Raw genomic sequence first — 22,575 nt, 5'->3', positions numbered from 1 at the left:
GATAAAAAACAAAAGGAGGAAGTGTGAAAAGTGAATGGGCCAAATTGAGGTGCATATGAAGACGTATGCTTTCTTCCAATTCATTAAATCGGGCTAATATGAATCAGGTGAATTGAGTTCTGCTTTTGGAAACTGGGTTAAGAAGGGGTGCACCGTTCCTGGAGGTACTGCAATACCAGGTCAATGCGTGGAGTGGACAGAGCAAGCTCTTTTTCCATCTCCCTGTTCTAAAAATCCATTTAATATATGGTCCCCAGATAGGGGACGTATCAGATATTAAACTGATAAGAACAGATACTACACTTGATCTTAGCCAAAAGGCCGAGAAGCGATAACCAGAATTGGTTTGGGCCTCGAGTGGCACCCTGGCCTATGCCGGACACATCTTAGGGAGAGAGAGCGAGAGGGAGACAAACCCACGCCTACACAAGACATTTTGTCACCCAAGCCAACCCTTGAAAAGGCTGCTTTGCAGAGCCAAAACAAGAAGAATGGTGCGTTTTGCAGCCGCCGCCCACTGCAATGAATCTGAATAACTCCTCCTTTAGGGCGCAAGCAACTCCCCTCCCCCTTGCAGTCTTTCCAATTCACGATACAAAAAGACGGACAGGACAGGTTGCCTGACTTTCCGTCACTGCCACCCTTTGCCATCCTTACCCGTAGAAAGCCCTTTCATCATCCCCAAACCCTAATCTTTTCCCTTTCCTTCCCAGCCCCCAAACCCTGCCCTCTGTACCTTTCTCACCACCCGCTTCCCTTCTCCTGTCATCCCCCTACCACCCGGGAAAAAAAGAGATTGCCCCCTCCTTCCACTAGCCCACCCTCCCACCCAAAGAACAACTTCTTCTGCGCAGCTTGTTTTCTAGGCAGCAGCGCTATTGTGATGTCATCGGGGGGCATTGTGACAAGCCGCCAGTGTTCCGTCTCTTCATGTTGTGCACAGTTCAAACGGAAAATACATCAACAGGCAGACTACAGAAAAGCTTACTATCAAAGGTTAGAGGGGGGCTTTCTCAGAGGGCTTTTTACAGTTTTTCTATTCCCAATTAGCCGTTTAAGTGTACTTATTGAAAGTAGTAATTCTTTCATAGGCCGCCCTTTCTTAGTATTTGACGTTCCTTATATTGCGGTATGAGGCTTCGCAGTAGGTTGCAAACATTCATCACCCATGACTGTCCCCAATTGAGCTCAGAAGCTCAATGTCTATCATGACCTCTCTTTTAGAATGTCCAAGAGCAAGCAAACTATTCCTCCAGGAGAGGGCGCCAACAGACTACTAAAGAGATCATCATTACTCAAAGAAAACCCCAAAAACCAATGCATGATAGGAATAAACAGGTAACTTTCTTTGGAGTGGAAGCGGAGAGATCGCACCAGATGCCAATTCTAGATGTTATCACACCTGTGGTCACTGCAGCAGCAGGTGAATCCACTTTGTCCAAAAGGGATCTATTCCATTCAATTGCAAATGATCTAGATAAGACAGAGAACTGCAGCACGGGGACATAGCCGAGTTGGTCAGGTTGAGTGGTGATGAGTTTGCTATTTGGATGAATAAAGAAAGTCAAAAGTGTGAAAGATAAAAAACAAAAGGAGGAAGTGTGAAAAGTGAATGGGCCAAATTGAGGTGCATATGAAGACGTATGCTTTCTTCCAATTCATTAAATCGGGCTAATATGAATCAGGTGAATTGAGTTCTGCTTTTGGAAACTGGGTTAAGAAGGGGTGCACCGTTCCTGGAGGTACTGCAATACCAGGTCAATGCGTGGAGTGGACAGAGCAAGCTCTTTTTCCATCTCCCTGTTCTAAAAATCCATTTAATATATGGTCCCCAGATAGGGGACGTATCAGATATTAAACTGATAAGAACAGATACTACACTTGATCTTAGCCAAAAGGCCGAGAAGCGATAACCAGAATTGGTTTGGGCCTCGAGTGGCACCCTGGCCTATGCCGGACACATCTTAGGGAGAGAGAGCGAGAGGGAGACAAACCCACGCCTACACAAGACATTTTGTCACCCAAGCCAACCCTTGAAAAGGCTGCTTTGCAGAGCCAAAACAAGAAGAATGGTGCGTTTTGCAGCCGCCGCCCACTGCAATGAATCTGAATAACTCCTCCTTTAGGGCGCAAGCAACTCCCCTCCCCCTTGCAGTCTTTCCAATTCACGATACAAAAAGACGGACAGGACAGGTTGCCTGACTTTCCGTCACTGCCACCCTTTGCCATCCTTACCCGTAGAAAGCCCTTTCATCATCCCCAAACCCTAATCTTTTCCCTTTCCTTCCCAGCCCCCAAACCCTGCCCTCTGTACCTTTCTCACCACCCGCTTCCCTTCTCCTGTCATCCCCCTACCACCCGGGAAAAAAAGAGATTGCCCCCTCCTTCCACTAGCCCACCCTCCCACCCAAAGAACAACTTCTTCTGCGCAGCTTGTTTTCTAGGCAGCAGCGCTATTGTGATGTCATCGGGGGGCATTGTGACAAGCCGCCAGTGTTCCGTCTCTTCATGTTGTGCACAGTTCAAACGGAAAATACATCAACAGGCAGACTACAGAAAAGCTTACTATCAAAGGTTAGAGGGGGGCTTTCTCAGAGGGCTTTTTACAGTTTTTCTATTCCCAATTAGCCGTTTAAGTGTACTTATTGAAAGTAGTAATTCTTTCATAGGCCGCCCTTTCTTAGTATTTGACGTTCCTTATATTGCGGTATGAGGCTTCGCAGTAGGTTGCAAACATTCATCACCCATGACTGTCCCCAATTGAGCTCAGAAGCTCAATGTCTATCATGACCTCTCTTTTAGAATGTCCAAGAGCAAGCAAACTATTCCTCCAGGAGAGGGCGCCAACAGACTACTAAAGAGATCATCATTACTCAAAGAAAACCCCAAAAACCAATGCATGATAGGAATAAACAGGTAACTTTCTTTGGAGTGGAAGCGGAGAGATCGCACCAGATGCCAATTCTAGATGTTATCACACCTGTGGTCACTGCAGCAGCAGGTGAATCCACTTTGTCCAAAAGGGATCTATTCCATTCAATTGCAAATGATCTAGATAAGACAGAGAACTGCAGCACGGGGACATAGCCGAGTTGGTCAGGTTGAGTGGTGATGAGTTTGCTATTTGGATGAATAAAGAAAGTCAAAAGTGTGAAAGATAAAAAACAAAAGGAGGAAGTGTGAAAAGTGAATGGGCCAAATTGAGGTGCATATGAAGACGTATGCTTTCTTCCAATTCATTAAATCGGGCTAATATGAATCAGGTGAATTGAGTTCTGCTTTTGGAAACTGGGTTAAGAAGGGGTGCACCGTTCCTGGAGGTACTGCAATACCAGGTCAATGCGTGGAGTGGACAGAGCAAGCTCTTTTTCCATCTCCCTGTTCTAAAAATCCATTTAATATATGGTCCCCAGATAGGGGACGTATCAGATATTAAACTGATAAGAACAGATACTACACTTGATCTTAGCCAAAAGGCCGAGAAGCGATAACCAGAATTGGTTTGGGCCTCGAGTGGCACCCTGGCCTATGCCGGACACATCTTAGGGAGAGAGAGCGAGAGGGAGACAAACCCACGCCTACACAAGACATTTTGTCACCCAAGCCAACCCTTGAAAAGGCTGCTTTGCAGAGCCAAAACAAGAAGAATGGTGCGTTTTGCAGCCGCCGCCCACTGCAATGAATCTGAATAACTCCTCCTTTAGGGCGCAAGCAACTCCCCTCCCCCTTGCAGTCTTTCCAATTCACGATACAAAAAGACGGACAGGACAGGTTGCCTGACTTTCCGTCACTGCCACCCTTTGCCATCCTTACCCGTAGAAAGCCCTTTCATCATCCCCAAACCCTAATCTTTTCCCTTTCCTTCCCAGCCCCCAAACCCTGCCCTCTGTACCTTTCTCACCACCCGCTTCCCTTCTCCTGTCATCCCCCTACCACCCGGGAAAAAAAGAGATTGCCCCCTCCTTCCACTAGCCCACCCTCCCACCCAAAGAACAACTTCTTCTGCGCAGCTTGTTTTCTAGGCAGCAGCGCTATTGTGATGTCATCGGGGGGCATTGTGACAAGCCGCCAGTGTTCCGTCTCTTCATGTTGTGCACAGTTCAAACGGAAAATACATCAACAGGCAGACTACAGAAAAGCTTACTATCAAAGGTTAGAGGGGGGCTTTCTCAGAGGGCTTTTTACAGTTTTTCTATTCCCAATTAGCCGTTTAAGTGTACTTATTGAAAGTAGTAATTCTTTCATAGGCCGCCCTTTCTTAGTATTTGACGTTCCTTATATTGCGGTATGAGGCTTCGCAGTAGGTTGCAAACATTCATCACCCATGACTGTCCCCAATTGAGCTCAGAAGCTCAATGTCTATCATGACCTCTCTTTTAGAATGTCCAAGAGCAAGCAAACTATTCCTCCAGGAGAGGGCGCCAACAGACTACTAAAGAGATCATCATTACTCAAAGAAAACCCCAAAAACCAATGCATGATAGGAATAAACAGGTAACTTTCTTTGGAGTGGAAGCGGAGAGATCGCACCAGATGCCAATTCTAGATGTTATCACACCTGTGGTCACTGCAGCAGCAGGTGAATCCACTTTGTCCAAAAGGGATCTATTCCATTCAATTGCAAATGATCTAGATAAGACAGAGAACTGCAGCACGGGGACATAGCCGAGTTGGTCAGGTTGAGTGGTGATGAGTTTGCTATTTGGATGAATAAAGAAAGTCAAAAGTGTGAAAGATAAAAAACAAAAGGAGGAAGTGTGAAAAGTGAATGGGCCAAATTGAGGTGCATATGAAGACGTATGCTTTCTTCCAATTCATTAAATCGGGCTAATATGAATCAGGTGAATTGAGTTCTGCTTTTGGAAACTGGGTTAAGAAGGGGTGCACCGTTCCTGGAGGTACTGCAATACCAGGTCCAATGCGTGGAGTGGACAGAGCAAGCTCTTTTTCCATCTCCCTGTTCTAAAAATCCATTTAATATATGGTCCCCAGATAGGGGACGTATCAGATATTAAACTGATAAGAACAGATACTACACTTGATCTTAGCCAAAAGGCCGAGAAGCGATAACCAGAATTGGTTTGGGCCTCGAGTGGCACCCTGGCCTATGCCGGACACATCTTAGGGAGAGAGAGCGAGAGGGAGACAAACCCACGCCTACACAAGACATTTTGTCACCCAAGCCAACCCTTGAAAAGGCTGCTTTGCAGAGCCAAAACAAGAAGAATGGTGCGTTTTGCAGCCGCCGCCCACTGCAATGAATCTGAATAACTCCTCCTTTAGGGCGCAAGCAACTCCCCTCCCCCTTGCAGTCTTTCCAATTCACGATACAAAAAGACGGACAGGACAGGTTGCCTGACTTTCCGTCACTGCCACCCTTTGCCATCCTTACCCGTAGAAAGCCCTTTCATCATCCCCAAACCCTAATCTTTTCCCTTTCCTTCCCAGCCCCCAAACCCTGCCCTCTGTACCTTTCTCACCACCCGCTTCCCTTCTCCTGTCATCCCCCTACCACCCGGGAAAAAAAGAGATTGCCCCCTCCTTCCACTAGCCCACCCTCCCACCCAAAGAACAACTTCTTCTGCGCAGCTTGTTTTCTAGGCAGCAGCGCTATTGTGATGTCATCGGGGGGCATTGTGACAAGCCGCCAGTGTTCCGTCTCTTCATGTTGTGCACAGTTCAAACGGAAAATACATCAACAGGCAGACTACAGAAAAGCTTACTATCAAAGGTTAGAGGGGGGCTTTCTCAGAGGGCTTTTTACAGTTTTTCTATTCCCAATTAGCCGTTTAAGTGTACTTATTGAAAGTAGTAATTCTTTCATAGGCCGCCCTTTCTTAGTATTTGACGTTCCTTATATTGCGGTATGAGGCTTCGCAGTAGGTTGCAAACATTCATCACCCATGACTGTCCCCAATTGAGCTCAGAAGCTCAATGTCTATCATGACCTCTCTTTTAGAATGTCCAAGAGCAAGCAAACTATTCCTCCAGGAGAGGGCGCCAACAGACTACTAAAGAGATCATCATTACTCAAAGAAAACCCCAAAAACCAATGCATGATAGGAATAAACAGGTAACTTTCTTTGGAGTGGAAGCGGAGAGATCGCACCAGATGCCAATTCTAGATGTTATCACACCTGTGGTCACTGCAGCAGCAGGTGAATCCACTTTGTCCAAAAGGGATCTATTCCATTCAATTGCAAATGATCTAGATAAGACAGAGAACTGCAGCACGGGGACATAGCCGAGTTGGTCAGGTTGAGTGGTGATGAGTTTGCTATTTGGATGAATAAAGAAAGTCAAAAGTGTGAAAGATAAAAAACAAAAGGAGGAAGTGTGAAAAGTGAATGGGCCAAATTGAGGTGCATATGAAGACGTATGCTTTCTTCCAATTCATTAAATCGGGCTAATATGAATCAGGTGAATTGAGTTCTGCTTTTGGAAACTGGGTTAAGAAGGGGTGCACCGTTCCTGGAGGTACTGCAATACCAGGTCAATGCGTGGAGTGGACAGAGCAAGCTCTTTTTCCATCTCCCTGTTCTAAAAATCCATTTAATATATGGTCCCCAGATAGGGGACGTATCAGATATTAAACTGATAAGAACAGATACTACACTTGATCTTAGCCAAAAGGCCGAGAAGCGATAACCAGAATTGGTTTGGGCCTCGAGTGGCACCCTGGCCTATGCCGGACACATCTTAGGGAGAGAGAGCGAGAGGGAGACAAACCCACGCCTACACAAGACATTTTGTCACCCAAGCCAACCCTTGAAAAGGCTGCTTTGCAGAGCCAAAACAAGAAGAATGGTGCGTTTTGCAGCCGCCGCCCACTGCAATGAATCTGAATAACTCCTCCTTTAGGGCGCAAGCAACTCCCCTCCCCCTTGCAGTCTTTCCAATTCACGATACAAAAAGACGGACAGGACAGGTTGCCTGACTTTCCGTCACTGCCACCCTTTGCCATCCTTACCCGTAGAAAGCCCTTTCATCATCCCCAAACCCTAATCTTTTCCCTTTCCTTCCCAGCCCCCAAACCCTGCCCTCTGTACCTTTCTCACCACCCGCTTCCCTTCTCCTGTCATCCCCCTACCACCCGGGAAAAAAAGAGATTGCCCCCTCCTTCCACTAGCCCACCCTCCCACCCAAAGAACAACTTCTTCTGCGCAGCTTGTTTTCTAGGCAGCAGCGCTATTGTGATGTCATCGGGGGGCATTGTGACAAGCCGCCAGTGTTCCGTCTCTTCATGTTGTGCACAGTTCAAACGGAAAATACATCAACAGGCAGACTACAGAAAAGCTTACTATCAAAGGTTAGAGGGGGGCTTTCTCAGAGGGCTTTTTACAGTTTTTCTATTCCCAATTAGCCGTTTAAGTGTACTTATTGAAAGTAGTAATTCTTTCATAGGCCGCCCTTTCTTAGTATTTGACGTTCCTTATATTGCGGTATGAGGCTTCGCAGTAGGTTGCAAACATTCATCACCCATGACTGTCCCCAATTGAGCTCAGAAGCTCAATGTCTATCATGACCTCTCTTTTAGAATGTCCAAGAGCAAGCAAACTATTCCTCCAGGAGAGGGCGCCAACAGACTACTAAAGAGATCATCATTACTCAAAGAAAACCCCAAAAACCAATGCATGATAGGAATAAACAGGTAACTTTCTTTGGAGTGGAAGCGGAGAGATCGCACCAGATGCCAATTCTAGATGTTATCACACCTGTGGTCACTGCAGCAGCAGGTGAATCCACTTTGTCCAAAAGGGATCTATTCCATTCAATTGCAAATGATCTAGATAAGACAGAGAACTGCAGCACGGGGACATAGCCGAGTTGGTCAGGTTGAGTGGTGATGAGTTTGCTATTTGGATGAATAAAGAAAGTCAAAAGTGTGAAAGATAAAAAACAAAAGGAGGAAGTGTGAAAAGTGAATGGGCCAAATTGAGGTGCATATGAAGACGTATGCTTTCTTCCAATTCATTAAATCGGGCTAATATGAATCAGGTGAATTGAGTTCTGCTTTTGGAAACTGGGTTAAGAAGGGGTGCACCGTTCCTGGAGGTACTGCAATACCAGGTCAATGCGTGGAGTGGACAGAGCAAGCTCTTTTTCCATCTCCCTGTTCTAAAAATCCATTTAATATATGGTCCCCAGATAGGGGACGTATCAGATATTAAACTGATAAGAACAGATACTACACTTGATCTTAGCCAAAAGGCCGAGAAGCGATAACCAGAATTGGTTTGGGCCTCGAGTGGCACCCTGGCCTATGCCGGACACATCTTAGGGAGAGAGAGCGAGAGGGAGACAAACCCACGCCTACACAAGACATTTTGTCACCCAAGCCAACCCTTGAAAAGGCTGCTTTGCAGAGCCAAAACAAGAAGAATGGTGCGTTTTGCAGCCGCCGCCCACTGCAATGAATCTGAATAACTCCTCCTTTAGGGCGCAAGCAACTCCCCTCCCCCTTGCAGTCTTTCCAATTCACGATACAAAAAGACGGACAGGACAGGTTGCCTGACTTTCCGTCACTGCCACCCTTTGCCATCCTTACCCGTAGAAAGCCCTTTCATCATCCCCAAACCCTAATCTTTTCCCTTTCCTTCCCAGCCCCCAAACCCTGCCCTCTGTACCTTTCTCACCACCCGCTTCCCTTCTCCTGTCATCCCCCTACCACCCGGGAAAAAAAGAGATTGCCCCCTCCTTCCACTAGCCCACCCTCCCACCCAAAGAACAACTTCTTCTGCGCAGCTTGTTTTCTAGGCAGCAGCGCTATTGTGATGTCATCGGGGGGGCATTGTGACAAGCCGCCAGTGTTCCGTCTCTTCATGTTGTGCACAGTTCAAACGGAAAATACATCAACAGGCAGACTACAGAAAAGCTTACTATCAAAGGTTAGAGGGGGGCTTTCTCAGAGGGCTTTTTACAGTTTTTCTATTCCCAATTAGCCGTTTAAGTGTACTTATTGAAAGTAGTAATTCTTTCATAGGCCGCCCTTTCTTAGTATTTGACGTTCCTTATATTGCGGTATGAGGCTTCGCAGTAGGTTGCAAACATTCATCACCCATGACTGTCCCCAATTGAGCTCAGAAGCTCAATGTCTATCATGACCTCTCTTTTAGAATGTCCAAGAGCAAGCAAACTATTCCTCCAGGAGAGGGCGCCAACAGACTACTAAAGAGATCATCATTACTCAAAGAAAACCCCAAAAACCAATGCATGATAGGAATAAACAGGTAACTTTCTTTGGAGTGGAAGCGGAGAGATCGCACCAGATGCCAATTCTAGATGTTATCACACCTGTGGTCACTGCAGCAGCAGGTGAATCCACTTTGTCCAAAAGGGATCTATTCCATTCAATTGCAAATGATCTAGATAAGACAGAGAACTGCAGCACGGGGACATAGCCGAGTTGGTCAGGTTGAGTGGTGATGAGTTTGCTATTTGGATGAATAAAGAAAGTCAAAAGTGTGAAAGATAAAAAACAAAAGGAGGAAGTGTGAAAAGTGAATGGGCCAAATTGAGGTGCATATGAAGACGTATGCTTTCTTCCAATTCATTAAATCGGGCTAATATGAATCAGGTGAATTGAGTTCTGCTTTTGGAAACTGGGTTAAGAAGGGGTGCACCGTTCCTGGAGGTACTGCAATACCAGGTCAATGCGTGGAGTGGACAGAGCAAGCTCTTTTTCCATCTCCCTGTTCTAAAAATCCATTTAATATATGGTCCCCAGATAGGGGACGTATCAGATATTAAACTGATAAGAACAGATACTACACTTGATCTTAGCCAAAAGGCCGAGAAGCGATAACCAGAATTGGTTTGGGCCTCGAGTGGCACCCTGGCCTATGCCGGACACATCTTAGGGAGAGAGAGCGAGAGGGAGACAAACCCACGCCTACACAAGACATTTTGTCACCCAAGCCAACCCTTGAAAAGGCTGCTTTGCAGAGCCAAAACAAGAAGAATGGTGCGTTTTGCAGCCGCCGCCCACTGCAATGAATCTGAATAACTCCTCCTTTAGGGCGCAAGCAACTCCCCTCCCCCTTGCAGTCTTTCCAATTCACGATACAAAAAGACGGACAGGACAGGTTGCCTGACTTTCCGTCACTGCCACCCTTTGCCATCCTTACCCGTAGAAAGCCCTTTCATCATCCCCAAACCCTAATCTTTTCCCTTTCCTTCCCAGCCCCCAAACCCTGCCCTCTGTACCTTTCTCACCACCCGCTTCCCTTCTCCTGTCATCCCCCTACCACCCGGGAAAAAAAGAGATTGCCCCCTCCTTCCACTAGCCCACCCTCCCACCCAAAGAACAACTTCTTCTGCGCAGCTTGTTTTCTAGGCAGCAGCGCTATTGTGATGTCATCGGGGGGCATTGTGACAAGCCGCCAGTGTTCCGTCTCTTCATGTTGTGCACAGTTCAAACGGAAAATACATCAACAGGCAGACTACAGAAAAGCTTACTATCAAAGGTTAGAGGGGGGCTTTCTCAGAGGGCTTTTTACAGTTTTTCTATTCCCAATTAGCCGTTTAAGTGTACTTATTGAAAGTAGTAATTCTTTCATAGGCCGCCCTTTCTTAGTATTTGACGTTCCTTATATTGCGGTATGAGGCTTCGCAGTAGGTTGCAAACATTCATCACCCATGACTGTCCCCAATTGAGCTCAGAAGCTCAATGTCTATCATGACCTCTCTTTTAGAATGTCCAAGAGCAAGCAAACTATTCCTCCAGGAGAGGGCGCCAACAGACTACTAAAGAGATCATCATTACTCAAAGAAAACCCCAAAAACCAATGCATGATAGGAATAAACAGGTAACTTTCTTTGGAGTGGAAGCGGAGAGATCGCACCAGATGCCAATTCTAGATGTTATCACACCTGTGGTCACTGCAGCAGCAGGTGAATCCACTTTGTCCAAAAGGGATCTATTCCATTCAATTGCAAATGATCTAGATAAGACAGAGAACTGCAGCACGGGGACATAGCCGAGTTGGTCAGGTTGAGTGGTGATGAGTTTGCTATTTGGATGAATAAAGAAAGTCAAAAGTGTGAAAGATAAAAAACAAAAGGAGGAAGTGTGAAAAGTGAATGGGCCAAATTGAGGTGCATATGAAGACGTATGCTTTCTTCCAATTCATTAAATCGGGCTAATATGAATCAGGTGAATTGAGTTCTGCTTTTGGAAACTGGGTTAAGAAGGGGTGCACCGTTCCTGGAGGTACTGCAATACCAGGTCAATGCGTGGAGTGGACAGAGCAAGCTCTTTTTCCATCTCCCTGTTCTAAAAATCCATTTAATATATGGTCCCCAGATAGGGGACGTATCAGATATTAAACTGATAAGAACAGATACTACACTTGATCTTAGCCAAAAGGCCGAGAAGCGATAACCAGAATTGGTTTGGGCCTCGAGTGGCACCCTGGCCTATGCCGGACACATCTTAGGGAGAGAGAGCGAGAGGGAGACAAACCCACGCCTACACAAGACATTTTGTCACCCAAGCCAACCCTTGAAAAGGCTGCTTTGCAGAGCCAAAACAAGAAGAATGGTGCGTTTTGCAGCCGCCGCCCACTGCAATGAATCTGAATAACTCCTCCTTTAGGGCGCAAGCAACTCCCCTCCCCCTTGCAGTCTTTCCAATTCACGATACAAAAAGACGGACAGGACAGGTTGCCTGACTTTCCGTCACTGCCACCCTTTGCCATCCTTACCCGTAGAAAGCCCTTTCATCATCCCCAAACCCTAATCTTTTCCCTTTCCTTCCCAGCCCCCAAACCCTGCCCTCTGTACCTTTCTCACCACCCGCTTCCCTTCTCCTGTCATCCCCCTACCACCCGGGAAAAAAAGAGATTGCCCCCTCCTTCCACTAGCCCACCCTCCCACCCAAAGAACAACTTCTTCTGCGCAGCTTGTTTTCTAGGCAGCAGCGCTATTGTGATGTCATCGGGGGGCATTGTGACAAGCCGCCAGTGTTCCGTCTCTTCATGTTGTGCACAGTTCAAACGGAAAATACATCAACAGGCAGACTACAGAAAAGCTTACTATCAAAGGTTAGAGGGGGGCTTTCTCAGAGGGCTTTTTACAGTTTTTCTATTCCCAATTAGCCGTTTAAGTGTACTTATTGAAAGTAGTAATTCTTTCATAGGCCGCCCTTTCTTAGTATTTGACGTTCCTTATATTGCGGTATGAGGCTTCGCAGTAGGTTGCAAACATTCATCACCCATGACTGTCCCCAATTGAGCTCAGAAGCTCAATGTCTATCATGACCTCTCTTTTAGAATGTCCAAGAGCAAGCAAACTATTCCTCCAGGAGAGGGCGCCAACAGACTACTAAAGAGATCATCATTACTCAAAGAAAACCCCAAAAACCAATGCATGATAGGAATAAACAGGTAACTTTCTTTGGAGTGGAAGCGGAGAGATCGCACCAGATGCCAATTCTAGATGTTATCACACCTGTGGTCACTGCAGCAGCAGGTGAATCCACTTTGTCCAAAAGGGATCTATTCCATTCAATTGCAAATGATCTAGATAAGACAGAGAACTGCAGCACGGGGACATAGCCGAGTTGGTCAGGTTGAGTGGTGATGAGTTTGCTATTTGGATGAATAAAGAAAGTCAAAAGTGTGAAAGATAAAAAACAAAAGGAGGAAGTGTGAAAAGTGAATGGGCCAAATTGAGGTGCATATGAAGACGTATGCTTTCTTCCAATTCATTAAATCGGGCTAATATGAATCAGGTGAATTGAGTTCTGCTTTTGGAAACTGGGTTAAGAAGGGGTGCACCGTTCCTGGAGGTACTGCAATACCAGGTCAATGCGTGGAGTGGACAGAGCAAGCTCTTTTTCCATCTCCCTGTTCTAAAAATCCATTTAATATATGGTCCCCAGATAGGGGACGTATCAGATATTAAACTGATAAGAACAGATACTACACTTGATCTTAGCCAAAAGGCCGAGAAGCGATAACCAGAATTGGTTTGGGCCTCGAGTGGCACCCTGGCCTATGCCGGACACATCTTAGGGAGAGAGAGCGAGAGGGAGACAAACCCACGCCTACACAAGACATTTTGTCACCCAAGCCAACCCTTGAAAAGGCTGCTTTGCAGAGCCAAAACAAGAAGAATGGTGCGTTTTGCAGCCGCCGCCCACTGCAATGAATCTGAATAACTCCTCCTTTAGGGCGCAAGCAACTCCCCTCCCCCTTGCAGTCTTTCCAATTCACGATACAAAAAGACGGACAGGACAGGTTGCCTGACTTTCCGTCACTGCCACCCTTTGCCATCCTTACCCGTAGAAAGCCCTTTCATCATCCCCAAACCCTAATCTTTTCCCTTTCCTTCCCAGCCCCCAAACCCTGCCCTCTGTACCTTTCTCACCACCCGCTTCCCTTCTCCTGTCATCCCCCTACCACCCGGGAAAAAAAGAGATTGCCCCCTCCTTCCACTAGCCCACCCTCCCACCCAAAGAACAACTTCTTCTGCGCAGCTTGTTTTCTAGGCAGCAGCGCTATTGTGATGTCATCGGGGGGCATTGTGACAAGCCGCCAGTGTTCCGTCTCTTCATGTTGTGCACAGTTCAAACGGAAAATACATCAACAGGCAGACTACAGAAAAGCTTACTATCAAAGGTTAGAGGGGGGCTTTCTCAGAGGGCTTTTTACAGTTTTTCTATTCCCAATTAGCCGTTTAAGTGTACTTATTGAAAGTAGTAATTCTTTCATAGGCCGCCCTTTCTTAGTATTTGACGTTCCTTATATTGCGGTATGAGGCTTCGCAGTAGGTTGCAAACATTCATCACCCATGACTGTCCCCAATTGAGCTCAGAAGCTCAATGTCTATCATGACCTCTCTTTTAGAATGTCCAAGAGCAAGCAAACTATTCCTCCAGGAGAGGGCGCCAACAGACTACTAAAGAGATCATCATTACTCAAAGAAAACCCCAAAAACCAATGCATGATAGGAATAAACAGGTAACTTTCTTTGGAGTGGAAGCGGAGAGATCGCACCAGATGCCAATTCTAGATGTTATCACACCTGTGGTCACTGCAGCAGCAGGTGAATCCACTTTGTCCAAAAGGGATCTATTCCATTCAATTGCAAATGATCTAGATAAGACAGAGAACTGCAGCACGGGGACATAGCCGAGTTGGTCAGGTTGAGTGGTGATGAGTTTGCTATTTGGATGAATAAAGAAAGTCAAAAGTGTGAAAGATAAAAAACAAAAGGAGGAAGTGTGAAAAGTGAATGGGCCAAATTGAGGTGCATATGAAGACGTATGCTTTCTTCCAATTCATTAAATCGGGCTAATATGAATCAGGTGAATTGAGTTCTGCTTTTGGAAACTGGGTTAAGAAGGGGTGCACCGTTCCTGGAGGTACTGCAATACCAGGTCAATGCGTGGAGTGGACAGAGCAAGCTCTTTTTCCATCTCCCTGTTCTAAAAATCCATTTAATATATGGTCCCCAGATAGGGGACGTATCAGATATTAAACTGATAAGAACAGATACTACACTTGATCTTAGCCAAAAGGCCGAGAAGCGATAACCAGAATTGGTTTGGGCCTCGAGTGGCACCCTGGCCTATGCCGGACACATCTTAGGGAGAGAGAGCGAGAGGGAGACAAACCCACGCCTACACAAGACATTTTGTCACCCAAGCCAACCCTTGAAAAGGCTGCTTTGCAGAGCCAAAACAAGAAGAATGGTGCGTTTTGCAGCCGCCGCCCACTGCAATGAATCTGAATAACTCCTCCTTTAGGGCGCAAGCAACTCCCCTCCCCCTTGCAGTCTTTCCAATTCACGATACAAAAAGACGGACAGGACAGGTTGCCTGACTTTCCGTCACTGCCACCCTTTGCCATCCTTACCCGTAGAAAGCCCTTTCATCATCCCCAAACCCTAATCTTTTCCCTTTCCTTCCCAGCCCCCAAACCCTGCCCTCTGTACCTTTCTCACCACCCGCTTCCCTTCTCCTGTCATCCCCCTACCACCCGGGAAAAAAAGAGATTGCCCCCTCCTTCCACTAGCCCACCCTCCCACCCAAAGAACAACTTCTTCTGCGCAGCTTGTTTTCTAGGCAGCAGCGCTATTGTGATGTCATCGGGGGGCATTGTGACAAGCCGCCAGTGTTCCGTCTCTTCATGTTGTGCACAGTTCAAACGGAAAATACATCAACAGGCAGACTACAGAAAAGCTTACTATCAAAGGTTAGAGGGGGGCTTTCTCAGAGGGCTTTTTACAGTTTTTCTATTCCCAATTAGCCGTTTAAGTGTACTTATTGAAAGTAGTAATTCTTTCATAGGCCGCCCTTTCTTAGTATTTGACGTTCCTTATATTGCGGTATGAGGCTTCGCAGTAGGTTGCAAACATTCATCACCCATGACTGTCCCCAATTGAGCTCAGAAGCTCAATGTCTATCATGACCTCTCTTTTAGAATGTCCAAGAGCAAGCAAACTATTCCTCCAGGAGAGGGCGCCAACAGACTACTAAAGAGATCATCATTACTCAAAGAAAACCCCAAAAACCAATGCATGATAGGAATAAACAGGTAACTTTCTTTGGAGTGGAAGCGGAGAGATCGCACCAGATGCCAATTCTAGATGTTATCACACCTGTGGTCACTGCAGCAGCAGGTGAATCCACTTTGTCCAAAAGGGATCTATTCCATTCAATTGCAAATGATCTAGATAAGACAGAGAACTGCAGCACGGGGACATAGCCGAGTTGGTCAGGTTGAGTGGTGATGAGTTTGCTATTTGGATGAATAAAGAAAGTCAAAAGTGTGAAAGATAAAAAACAAAAGGAGGAAGTGTGAAAAGTGAATGGGCCAAATTGAGGTGCATATGAAGACGTATGCTTTCTTCCAATTCATTAAATCGGGCTAATATGAATCAGGTGAATTGAGTTCTGCTTTTGGAAACTGGGTTAAGAAGGGGTGCACCGTTCCTGGAGGTACTGCAATACCAGGTCAATGCGTGGAGTGGACAGAGCAAGCTCTTTTTCCATCTCCCTGTTCTAAAAATCCATTTAATATATGGTCCCCAGATAGGGGACGTATCAGATATTAAACTGATAAGAACAGATACTACACTTGATCTTAGCCAAAAGGCCGAGAAGCGATAACCAGAATTGGTTTGGGCCTCGAGTGGCACCCTGGCCTATGCCGGACACATCTTAGGGAGAGAGAGCGAGAGGGAGACAAACCCACGCCTACACAAGACATTTTGTCACCCAAGCCAACCCTTGAAAAGGCTGCTTTGCAGAGCCAAAACAAGAAGAATGGTGCGTTTTGCAGCCGCCGCCCACTGCAATGAATCTGAATAACTCCTCCTTTAGGGCGCAAGCAACTCCCCTCCCCCTTGCAGTCTTTCCAATTCACGATACAAAAAGACGGACAGGACAGGTTGCCTGACTTTCCGTCACTGCCACCCTTTGCCATCCTTACCCGTAGAAAGCCCTTTCATCATCCCCAAACCCTAATCTTTTCCCTTTCCTTCCCAGCCCCCAAACCCTGCCCTCTGTACCTTTCTCACCACCCGCTTCCCTTCTCCTGTCATCCCCCTACCACCCGGGAAAAAAAGAGATTGCCCCCTCCTTCCACTAGCCCACCCTCCCACCCAAAGAACAACTTCTTCTGCGCAGCTTGTTTTCTAGGCAGCAGCGCTATTGTGATGTCATCGGGGGGCATTGTGACAAGCCGCCAGTGTTCCGTCTCTTCATGTTGTGCACAGTTCAAACGGAAAATACATCAACAGGCAGACTACAGAAAAGCTTACTATCAAAGGTTAGAGGGGGGCTTTCTCAGAGGGCTTTTTACAGTTTTTCTATTCCCAATTAGCCGTTTAAGTGTACTTATTGAAAGTAGTAATTCTTTCATAGGCCGCCCTTTCTTAGTATTTGACGTTCCTTATATTGCGGTATGAGGCTTCGCAGTAGGTTGCAAACATTCATCACCCATGACTGTCCCCAATTGAGCTCAGAAGCTCAATGTCTATCATGACCTCTCTTTTAGAATGTCCAAGAGCAAGCAAACTATTCCTCCAGGAGAGGGCGCCAACAGACTACTAAAGAGATCATCATTACTCAAAGAAAACCCCAAAAACCAATGCATGATAGGAATAAACAGGTAACTTTCTTTGGAGTGGAAGCGGAGAGATCGCACCAGATGCCAATTCTAGATGTTATCACACCTGTGGTCACTGCAGCAGCAGGTGAATCCACTTTGTCCAAAAGGGATCTATTCCATTCAATTGCAAATGATCTAGATAAGACAGAGAACTGCAGCACGGGGACATAGCCGAGTTGGTCAGGTTGAGTGGTGATGAGTTTGCTATTTGGATGAATAAAGAAAGTCAAAAGTGTGAAAGATAAAAAACAAAAGGAGGAAGTGTGAAAAGTGAATGGGCCAAATTGAGGTGCATATGAAGACGTATGCTTTCTTCCAATTCATTAAATCGGGCTAATATGAATCAGGTGAATTGAGTTCTGCTTTTGGAAACTGGGTTAAGAAGGGGTGCACCGTTCCTGGAGGTACTGCAATACCAGGTCAATGCGTGGAGTGGACAGAGCAAGCTCTTTTTCCATCTCCCTGTTCTAAAAATCCATTTAATATATGGTCCCCAGATAGGGGACGTATCAGATATTAAACTGATAAGAACAGATTTTGATTTAATGAAGCTTTCCAAAGCACCGCAAAAAATGCATGACCGAAGTCACACCAAAAACAGTGCAAAGGCTAGGATTCGTGTGGACCCCTCCGTGAGGAGAGGGTCCCCAAAAATCAACCCCGTCCCTCCGAGCCAGAAGGCCACAGCAAGGGTCAGGGATCTTCGGTGCTCCCCCAAGCCGAAGCCTGGTTGAGCCTTGTCGTTGCTCCCAGCGTCCACCCAGGCATCTTACCCAAGTGGAGTAGAGAGCTACTAGTTGTTGGTTTCGCAGCCGAAACTGCCCGGACCGTCAACCGGTGTTGGTTTCTCAGCCCAAGGCTAACCGGACCTCCAACCGGGTGTTGGTTTCTCAGCCGAAGCTGACCCGGACCTCCAACCGGGTGTTGGTTTCTCAGCCGAAGCTGACCCAGACCTCCAACCGGGTGTTGGTTTCTCAGCCGAAGCTGACCCGGACCTCCAACCGGGTGTTGGTTTCTCAGCCCAAAGCTGAACGGACCTCCGACCATGATTATAAAAATTTTCCTTCCTAGCCAGAAGGCCGGGATAGAGCAATATGCTCAGAAAGTATGAAAGGGCAAGGTACGGTGTGCTACAGAGCCCAAGGCTCGCCGGGGTCCCAAGCCAGCAAGCTCAGACTCACTCCAGGGTCGTCAGTCCTGGGGCACATTGCACCATAGCCCCCACACTTACTCAGTCTAATAGCCTCGATCCTGGTAGGGCCATGTTTTCCTCTAGATGAATATACTATACATTAAGAGTACTAGCAAGCGCAACCTTCCAGTGTGCATTGCATCTGTCGAGCCTCACAGATACTACACTTGATCTTAGCCAAAAGGCCGAGAAGCGATAACCAGAATTGGTTTGGGCCTCGAGTGGCACCCTGGCCTATGCCGGACACATCTTAGGGAGAGAGAGCGAGAGGGAGACAAACCCACGCCTACACAAGACATTTTGTCACCCAAGCCAACCCTTGAAAAGGCTGCTTTGCAGAGCCAAAACAAGAAGAATGGTGCGTTTTGCAGCCGCCGCCCACTGCAATGAATCTGAATAACTCCTCCTTTAGGGCGCAAGCAACTCCCCTCCCCCTTGCAGTCTTTCCAATTCACGATACAAAAAGACGGACAGGACAGGTTGCCTGACTTTCCGTCACTGCCACCCTTTGCCATCCTTACCCGTAGAAAGCCCTTTCATCATCCCCAAACCCTAATCTTTTCCCTTTCCTTCCCAGCCCCCAAACCCTGCCCTCTGTACCTTTCTCACCACCCGCTTCCCTTCTCCTGTCATCCCCCTACCACCCGGGAAAAAAAGAGATTGCCCCCTCCTTCCACTAGCCCACCCTCCCACCCAAAGAACAACTTCTTCTGCGCAGCTTGTTTTCTAGGCAGCAGCGCTATTGTGATGTCATCGGGGGGCATTGTGACAAGCCGCCAGTGTTCCGTCTCTTCATGTTGTGCACAGTTCAAACGGAAAATACATCAACAGGCAGACTACAGAAAAGCTTACTATCAAAGGTTAGAGGGGGGCTTTCTCAGAGGGCTTTTTACAGTTTTTCTATTCCCAATTAGCCGTTTAAGTGTACTTATTGAAAGTAGTAATTCTTTCATAGGCCGCCCTTTCTTAGTATTTGACGTTCCTTATATTGCGGTATGAGGCTTCGCAGTAGGTTGCAAACATTCATCACCCATGACTGTCCCCAATTGAGCTCAGAAGCTCAATGTCTATCATGACCTCTCTTTTAGAATGTCCAAGAGCAAGCAAACTATTCCTCCAGGAGAGGGCGCCAACAGACTACTAAAGAGATCATCATTACTCAAAGAAAACCCCAAAAACCAATGCATGATAGGAATAAACAGGTAACTTTCTTTGGAGTGGAAGCGGAGAGATCGCACCAGATGCCAATTCTAGATGTTATCACACCTGTGGTCACTGCAGCAGCAGGTGAATCCACTTTGTCCAAAAGGGATCTATTCCATTCAATTGCAAATGATCTAGATAAGACAGAGAACTGCAGCACGGGGACATAGCCGAGTTGGTCAGGTTGAGTGGTGATGAGTTTGCTATTTGGATGAATAAAGAAAGTCAAAAGTGTGAAAGATAAAAAACAAAAGGAGGAAGTGTGAAAAGTGAATGGGCCAAATTGAGGTGCATATGAAGACGTATGCTTTCTTCCAATTCATTAAATCGGGCTAATATGAATCAGGTGAATTGAGTTCTGCTTTTGGAAACTGGGTTAAGAAGGGGTGCACCGTTCCTGGAGGTACTGCAATACCAGGTCAATGCGTGGAGTGGACAGAGCAAGCTCTTTTTCCATCTCCCTGTTCTAAAAATCCATTTAATATATGGTCCCCAGATAGGGGACGTATCAGATATTAAACTGATAAGAACAGATACTACACTTGATCTTAGCCAAAAGGCCGAGAAGCGATAACCAGAATTGGTTTGGGCCTCGAGTGGCACCCTGGCCTATGCCGGACACATCTTAGGGAGAGAGAGCGAGAGGGAGACAAACCCACGCCTACACAAGACATTTTGTCACCCAAGCCAACCCTTGAAAAGGCTGCTTTGCAGAGCCAAAACAAGAAGAATGGTGCGTTTTGCAGCCGCCGCCCACTGCAATGAATCTGAATAACTCCTCCTTTAGGGCGCAAGCAACTCCCCTCCCCCTTGCAGTCTTTCCAATTCACGATACAAAAAGACGGACAGGACAGGTTGCCTGACTTTCCGTCACTGCCACCCTTTGCCATCCTTACCCGTAGAAAGCCCTTTCATCATCCCCAAACCCTAATCTTTTCCCTTTCCTTCCCAGCCCCCAAACCCTGCCCTCTGTACCTTTCTCACCACCCGCTTCCCTTCTCCTGTCATCCCCCTACCACCCGGGAAAAAAAGAGATTGCCCCCTCCTTCCACTAGCCCACCCTCCCACCCAAAGAACAACTTCTTCTGCGCAGCTTGTTTTCTAGGCAGCAGCGCTATTGTGATGTCATCGGGGGGCATTGTGACAAGCCGCCAGTGTTCCGTCTCTTCATGTTGTGCACAGTTCAAACGGAAAATACATCAACAGGCAGACTACAGAAAAGCTTACTATCAAAGGTTAGAGGGGGGCTTTCTCAGAGGGCTTTTTACAGTTTTTCTATTCCCAATTAGCCGTTTAAGTGTACTTATTGAAAGTAGTAATTCTTTCATAGGCCGCCCTTTCTTAGTATTTGACGTTCCTTATATTGCGGTATGAGGCTTCGCAGTAGGTTGCAAACATTCATCACCCATGACTGTCCCCAATTGAGCTCAGAAGCTCAATGTCTATCATGACCTCTCTTTTAGAATGTCCAAGAGCAAGCAAACTATTCCTCCAGGAGAGGGCGCCAACAGACTACTAAAGAGATCATCATTACTCAAAGAAAACCCCAAAAACCAATGCATGATAGGAATAAACAGGTAACTTTCTTTGGAGTGGAAGCGGAGAGATCGCACCAGATGCCAATTCTAGATGTTATCACACCTGTGGTCACTGCAGCAGCAGGTGAATCCACTTTGTCCAAAAGGGATCTATTCCATTCAATTGCAAATGATCTAGATAAGACAGAGAACTGCAGCACGGGGACATAGCCGAGTTGGTCAGGTTGAGTGGTGATGAGTTTGCTATTTGGATGAATAAAGAAAGTCAAAAGTGTGAAAGATAAAAAACAAAAGGAGGAAGTGTGAAAAGTGAATGGGCCAAATTGAGGTGCATATGAAGACGTATGCTTTCTTCCAATTCATTAAATCGGGCTAATATGAATCAGGTGAATTGAGTTCTGCTTTTGGAAACTGGGTTAAGAAGGGGTGCACCGTTCCTGGAGGTACTGCAATACCAGGTCAATGCGTGGAGTGGACAGAGCAAGCTCTTTTTCCATCTCCCTGTTCTAAAAATCCATTTAATATATGGTCCCCAGATAGGGGACGTATCAGATATTAAACTGATAAGAACAGATACTACACTTGATCTTAGCCAAAAGGCCGAGAAGCGATAACCAGAATTGGTTTGGGCCTCGAGTGGCACCCTGGCCTATGCCGGACACATCTTAGGGAGAGAGAGCGAGAGGGAGACAAACCCACGCCTACACAAGACATTTTGTCACCCAAGCCAACCCTTGAAAAGGCTGCTTTGCAGAGCCAAAACAAGAAGAATGGTGCGTTTTGCAGCCGCCGCCCACTGCAATGAATCTGAATAACTCCTCCTTTAGGGCGCAAGCAACTCCCCTCCCCCTTGCAGTCTTTCCAATTCACGATACAAAAAGACGGACAGGACAGGTTGCCTGACTTTCCGTCACTGCCACCCTTTGCCATCCTTACCCGTAGAAAGCCCTTTCATCATCCCCAAACCCTAATCTTTTCCCTTTCCTTCCCAGCCCCCAAACCCTGCCCTCTGTACCTTTCTCACCACCCGCTTCCCTTCTCCTGTCATCCCCCTACCACCCGGGAAAAAAAGAGATTGCCCCCTCCTTCCACTAGCCCACCCTCCCACCCAAAGAACAACTTCTTCTGCGCAGCTTGTTTTCTAGGCAGCAGCGCTATTGTGATGTCATCGGGGGGCATTGTGACAAGCCGCCAGTGTTCCGTCTCTTCATGTTGTGCACAGTTCAAACGGAAAATACATCAACAGGCAGACTACAGAAAAGCTTACTATCAAAGGTTAGAGGGGGGCTTTCTCAGAGGGCTTTTTACAGTTTTTCTATTCCCAATTAGCCGTTTAAGTGTACTTATTGAAAGTAGTAATTCTTTCATAGGCCGCCCTTTCTTAGTATTTGACGTTCCTTATATTGCGGTATGAGGCTTCGCAGTAGGTTGCAAACATTCATCACCCATGACTGTCCCCAATTGAGCTCAGAAGCTCAATGTCTATCATGACCTCTCTTTTAGAATGTCCAAGAGCAAGCAA

General features: G+C 46.7%; 14 non-coding genes and 1 pseudogene across 14 annotated transcripts; all 15 read right to left on the bottom strand.

Moving 5' to 3' along the window:
• Positions 1–142: 142 nt before the first annotated feature.
• On the bottom strand, positions 143–333 carry LOC142269355 (U2 spliceosomal RNA). The gene has a single exon (XR_012734834.1). It is a non-coding gene; the product is annotated as a U2 spliceosomal RNA (small nuclear RNA).
• Positions 334–1,720: 1,387 nt separating this feature from the next.
• LOC142269354 (U2 spliceosomal RNA) lies at positions 1,721–1,911 on the bottom strand. Its single transcript, XR_012734833.1, has one exon. It is a non-coding gene; the product is annotated as a U2 spliceosomal RNA (small nuclear RNA).
• A 1,387-nt stretch (positions 1,912–3,298) lies between these two features.
• On the bottom strand, positions 3,299–3,489 carry LOC142269353 (U2 spliceosomal RNA). The gene has a single exon (XR_012734832.1). It is a non-coding gene; the product is annotated as a U2 spliceosomal RNA (small nuclear RNA).
• Positions 3,490–4,876: 1,387 nt separating this feature from the next.
• LOC142269390 (U2 spliceosomal RNA) lies at positions 4,877–5,068 on the bottom strand. The gene has a single exon (XR_012734865.1). It is a non-coding gene; the product is annotated as a U2 spliceosomal RNA (small nuclear RNA).
• Positions 5,069–6,455: 1,387 nt separating this feature from the next.
• LOC142269352 (U2 spliceosomal RNA) lies at positions 6,456–6,646 on the bottom strand. The gene has a single exon (XR_012734831.1). It is a non-coding gene; the product is annotated as a U2 spliceosomal RNA (small nuclear RNA).
• A 1,387-nt stretch (positions 6,647–8,033) lies between these two features.
• LOC142269351 (U2 spliceosomal RNA) lies at positions 8,034–8,224 on the bottom strand. Its single transcript, XR_012734830.1, has one exon. It is a non-coding gene; the product is annotated as a U2 spliceosomal RNA (small nuclear RNA).
• A 1,388-nt stretch (positions 8,225–9,612) lies between these two features.
• LOC142269349 (U2 spliceosomal RNA) lies at positions 9,613–9,803 on the bottom strand. Its single transcript, XR_012734828.1, has one exon. It is a non-coding gene; the product is annotated as a U2 spliceosomal RNA (small nuclear RNA).
• A 1,387-nt stretch (positions 9,804–11,190) lies between these two features.
• Positions 11,191–11,381, bottom strand: LOC142269348 (U2 spliceosomal RNA). The gene has a single exon (XR_012734827.1). It is a non-coding gene; the product is annotated as a U2 spliceosomal RNA (small nuclear RNA).
• Positions 11,382–12,768: 1,387 nt separating this feature from the next.
• Positions 12,769–12,959, bottom strand: LOC142269347 (U2 spliceosomal RNA). Its single transcript, XR_012734826.1, has one exon. It is a non-coding gene; the product is annotated as a U2 spliceosomal RNA (small nuclear RNA).
• Positions 12,960–14,346: 1,387 nt separating this feature from the next.
• LOC142269346 (U2 spliceosomal RNA) lies at positions 14,347–14,537 on the bottom strand. Its single transcript, XR_012734825.1, has one exon. It is a non-coding gene; the product is annotated as a U2 spliceosomal RNA (small nuclear RNA).
• Positions 14,538–15,924: 1,387 nt separating this feature from the next.
• Positions 15,925–16,115, bottom strand: LOC142269344 (U2 spliceosomal RNA). Its single transcript, XR_012734824.1, has one exon. It is a non-coding gene; the product is annotated as a U2 spliceosomal RNA (small nuclear RNA).
• A 1,387-nt stretch (positions 16,116–17,502) lies between these two features.
• Positions 17,503–17,698, bottom strand: LOC142269330 (U2 spliceosomal RNA). The gene has a single exon (XR_012734817.1). It is a non-coding gene; the product is annotated as a U2 spliceosomal RNA (small nuclear RNA).
• A 684-nt stretch (positions 17,699–18,382) lies between these two features.
• Positions 18,383–18,509, bottom strand: LOC142269335 (U2 spliceosomal RNA; annotated as a pseudogene).
• Positions 18,510–19,896: 1,387 nt separating this feature from the next.
• LOC142269343 (U2 spliceosomal RNA) lies at positions 19,897–20,087 on the bottom strand. Its single transcript, XR_012734823.1, has one exon. It is a non-coding gene; the product is annotated as a U2 spliceosomal RNA (small nuclear RNA).
• Positions 20,088–21,474: 1,387 nt separating this feature from the next.
• LOC142269342 (U2 spliceosomal RNA) lies at positions 21,475–21,665 on the bottom strand. Its single transcript, XR_012734822.1, has one exon. It is a non-coding gene; the product is annotated as a U2 spliceosomal RNA (small nuclear RNA).
• Positions 21,666–22,575: the final 910 nt, after the last annotated feature.

This window comes from Anomaloglossus baeobatrachus, unplaced genomic scaffold, assembly GCF_048569485.1.
Source record: "Anomaloglossus baeobatrachus isolate aAnoBae1 unplaced genomic scaffold, aAnoBae1.hap1 Scaffold_3194, whole genome shotgun sequence".
NCBI lineage: Eukaryota > Metazoa > Chordata > Amphibia > Anura > Aromobatidae > Anomaloglossus > Anomaloglossus baeobatrachus.
This window is presented reverse-complemented; position numbering and strand designations above follow the sequence as displayed.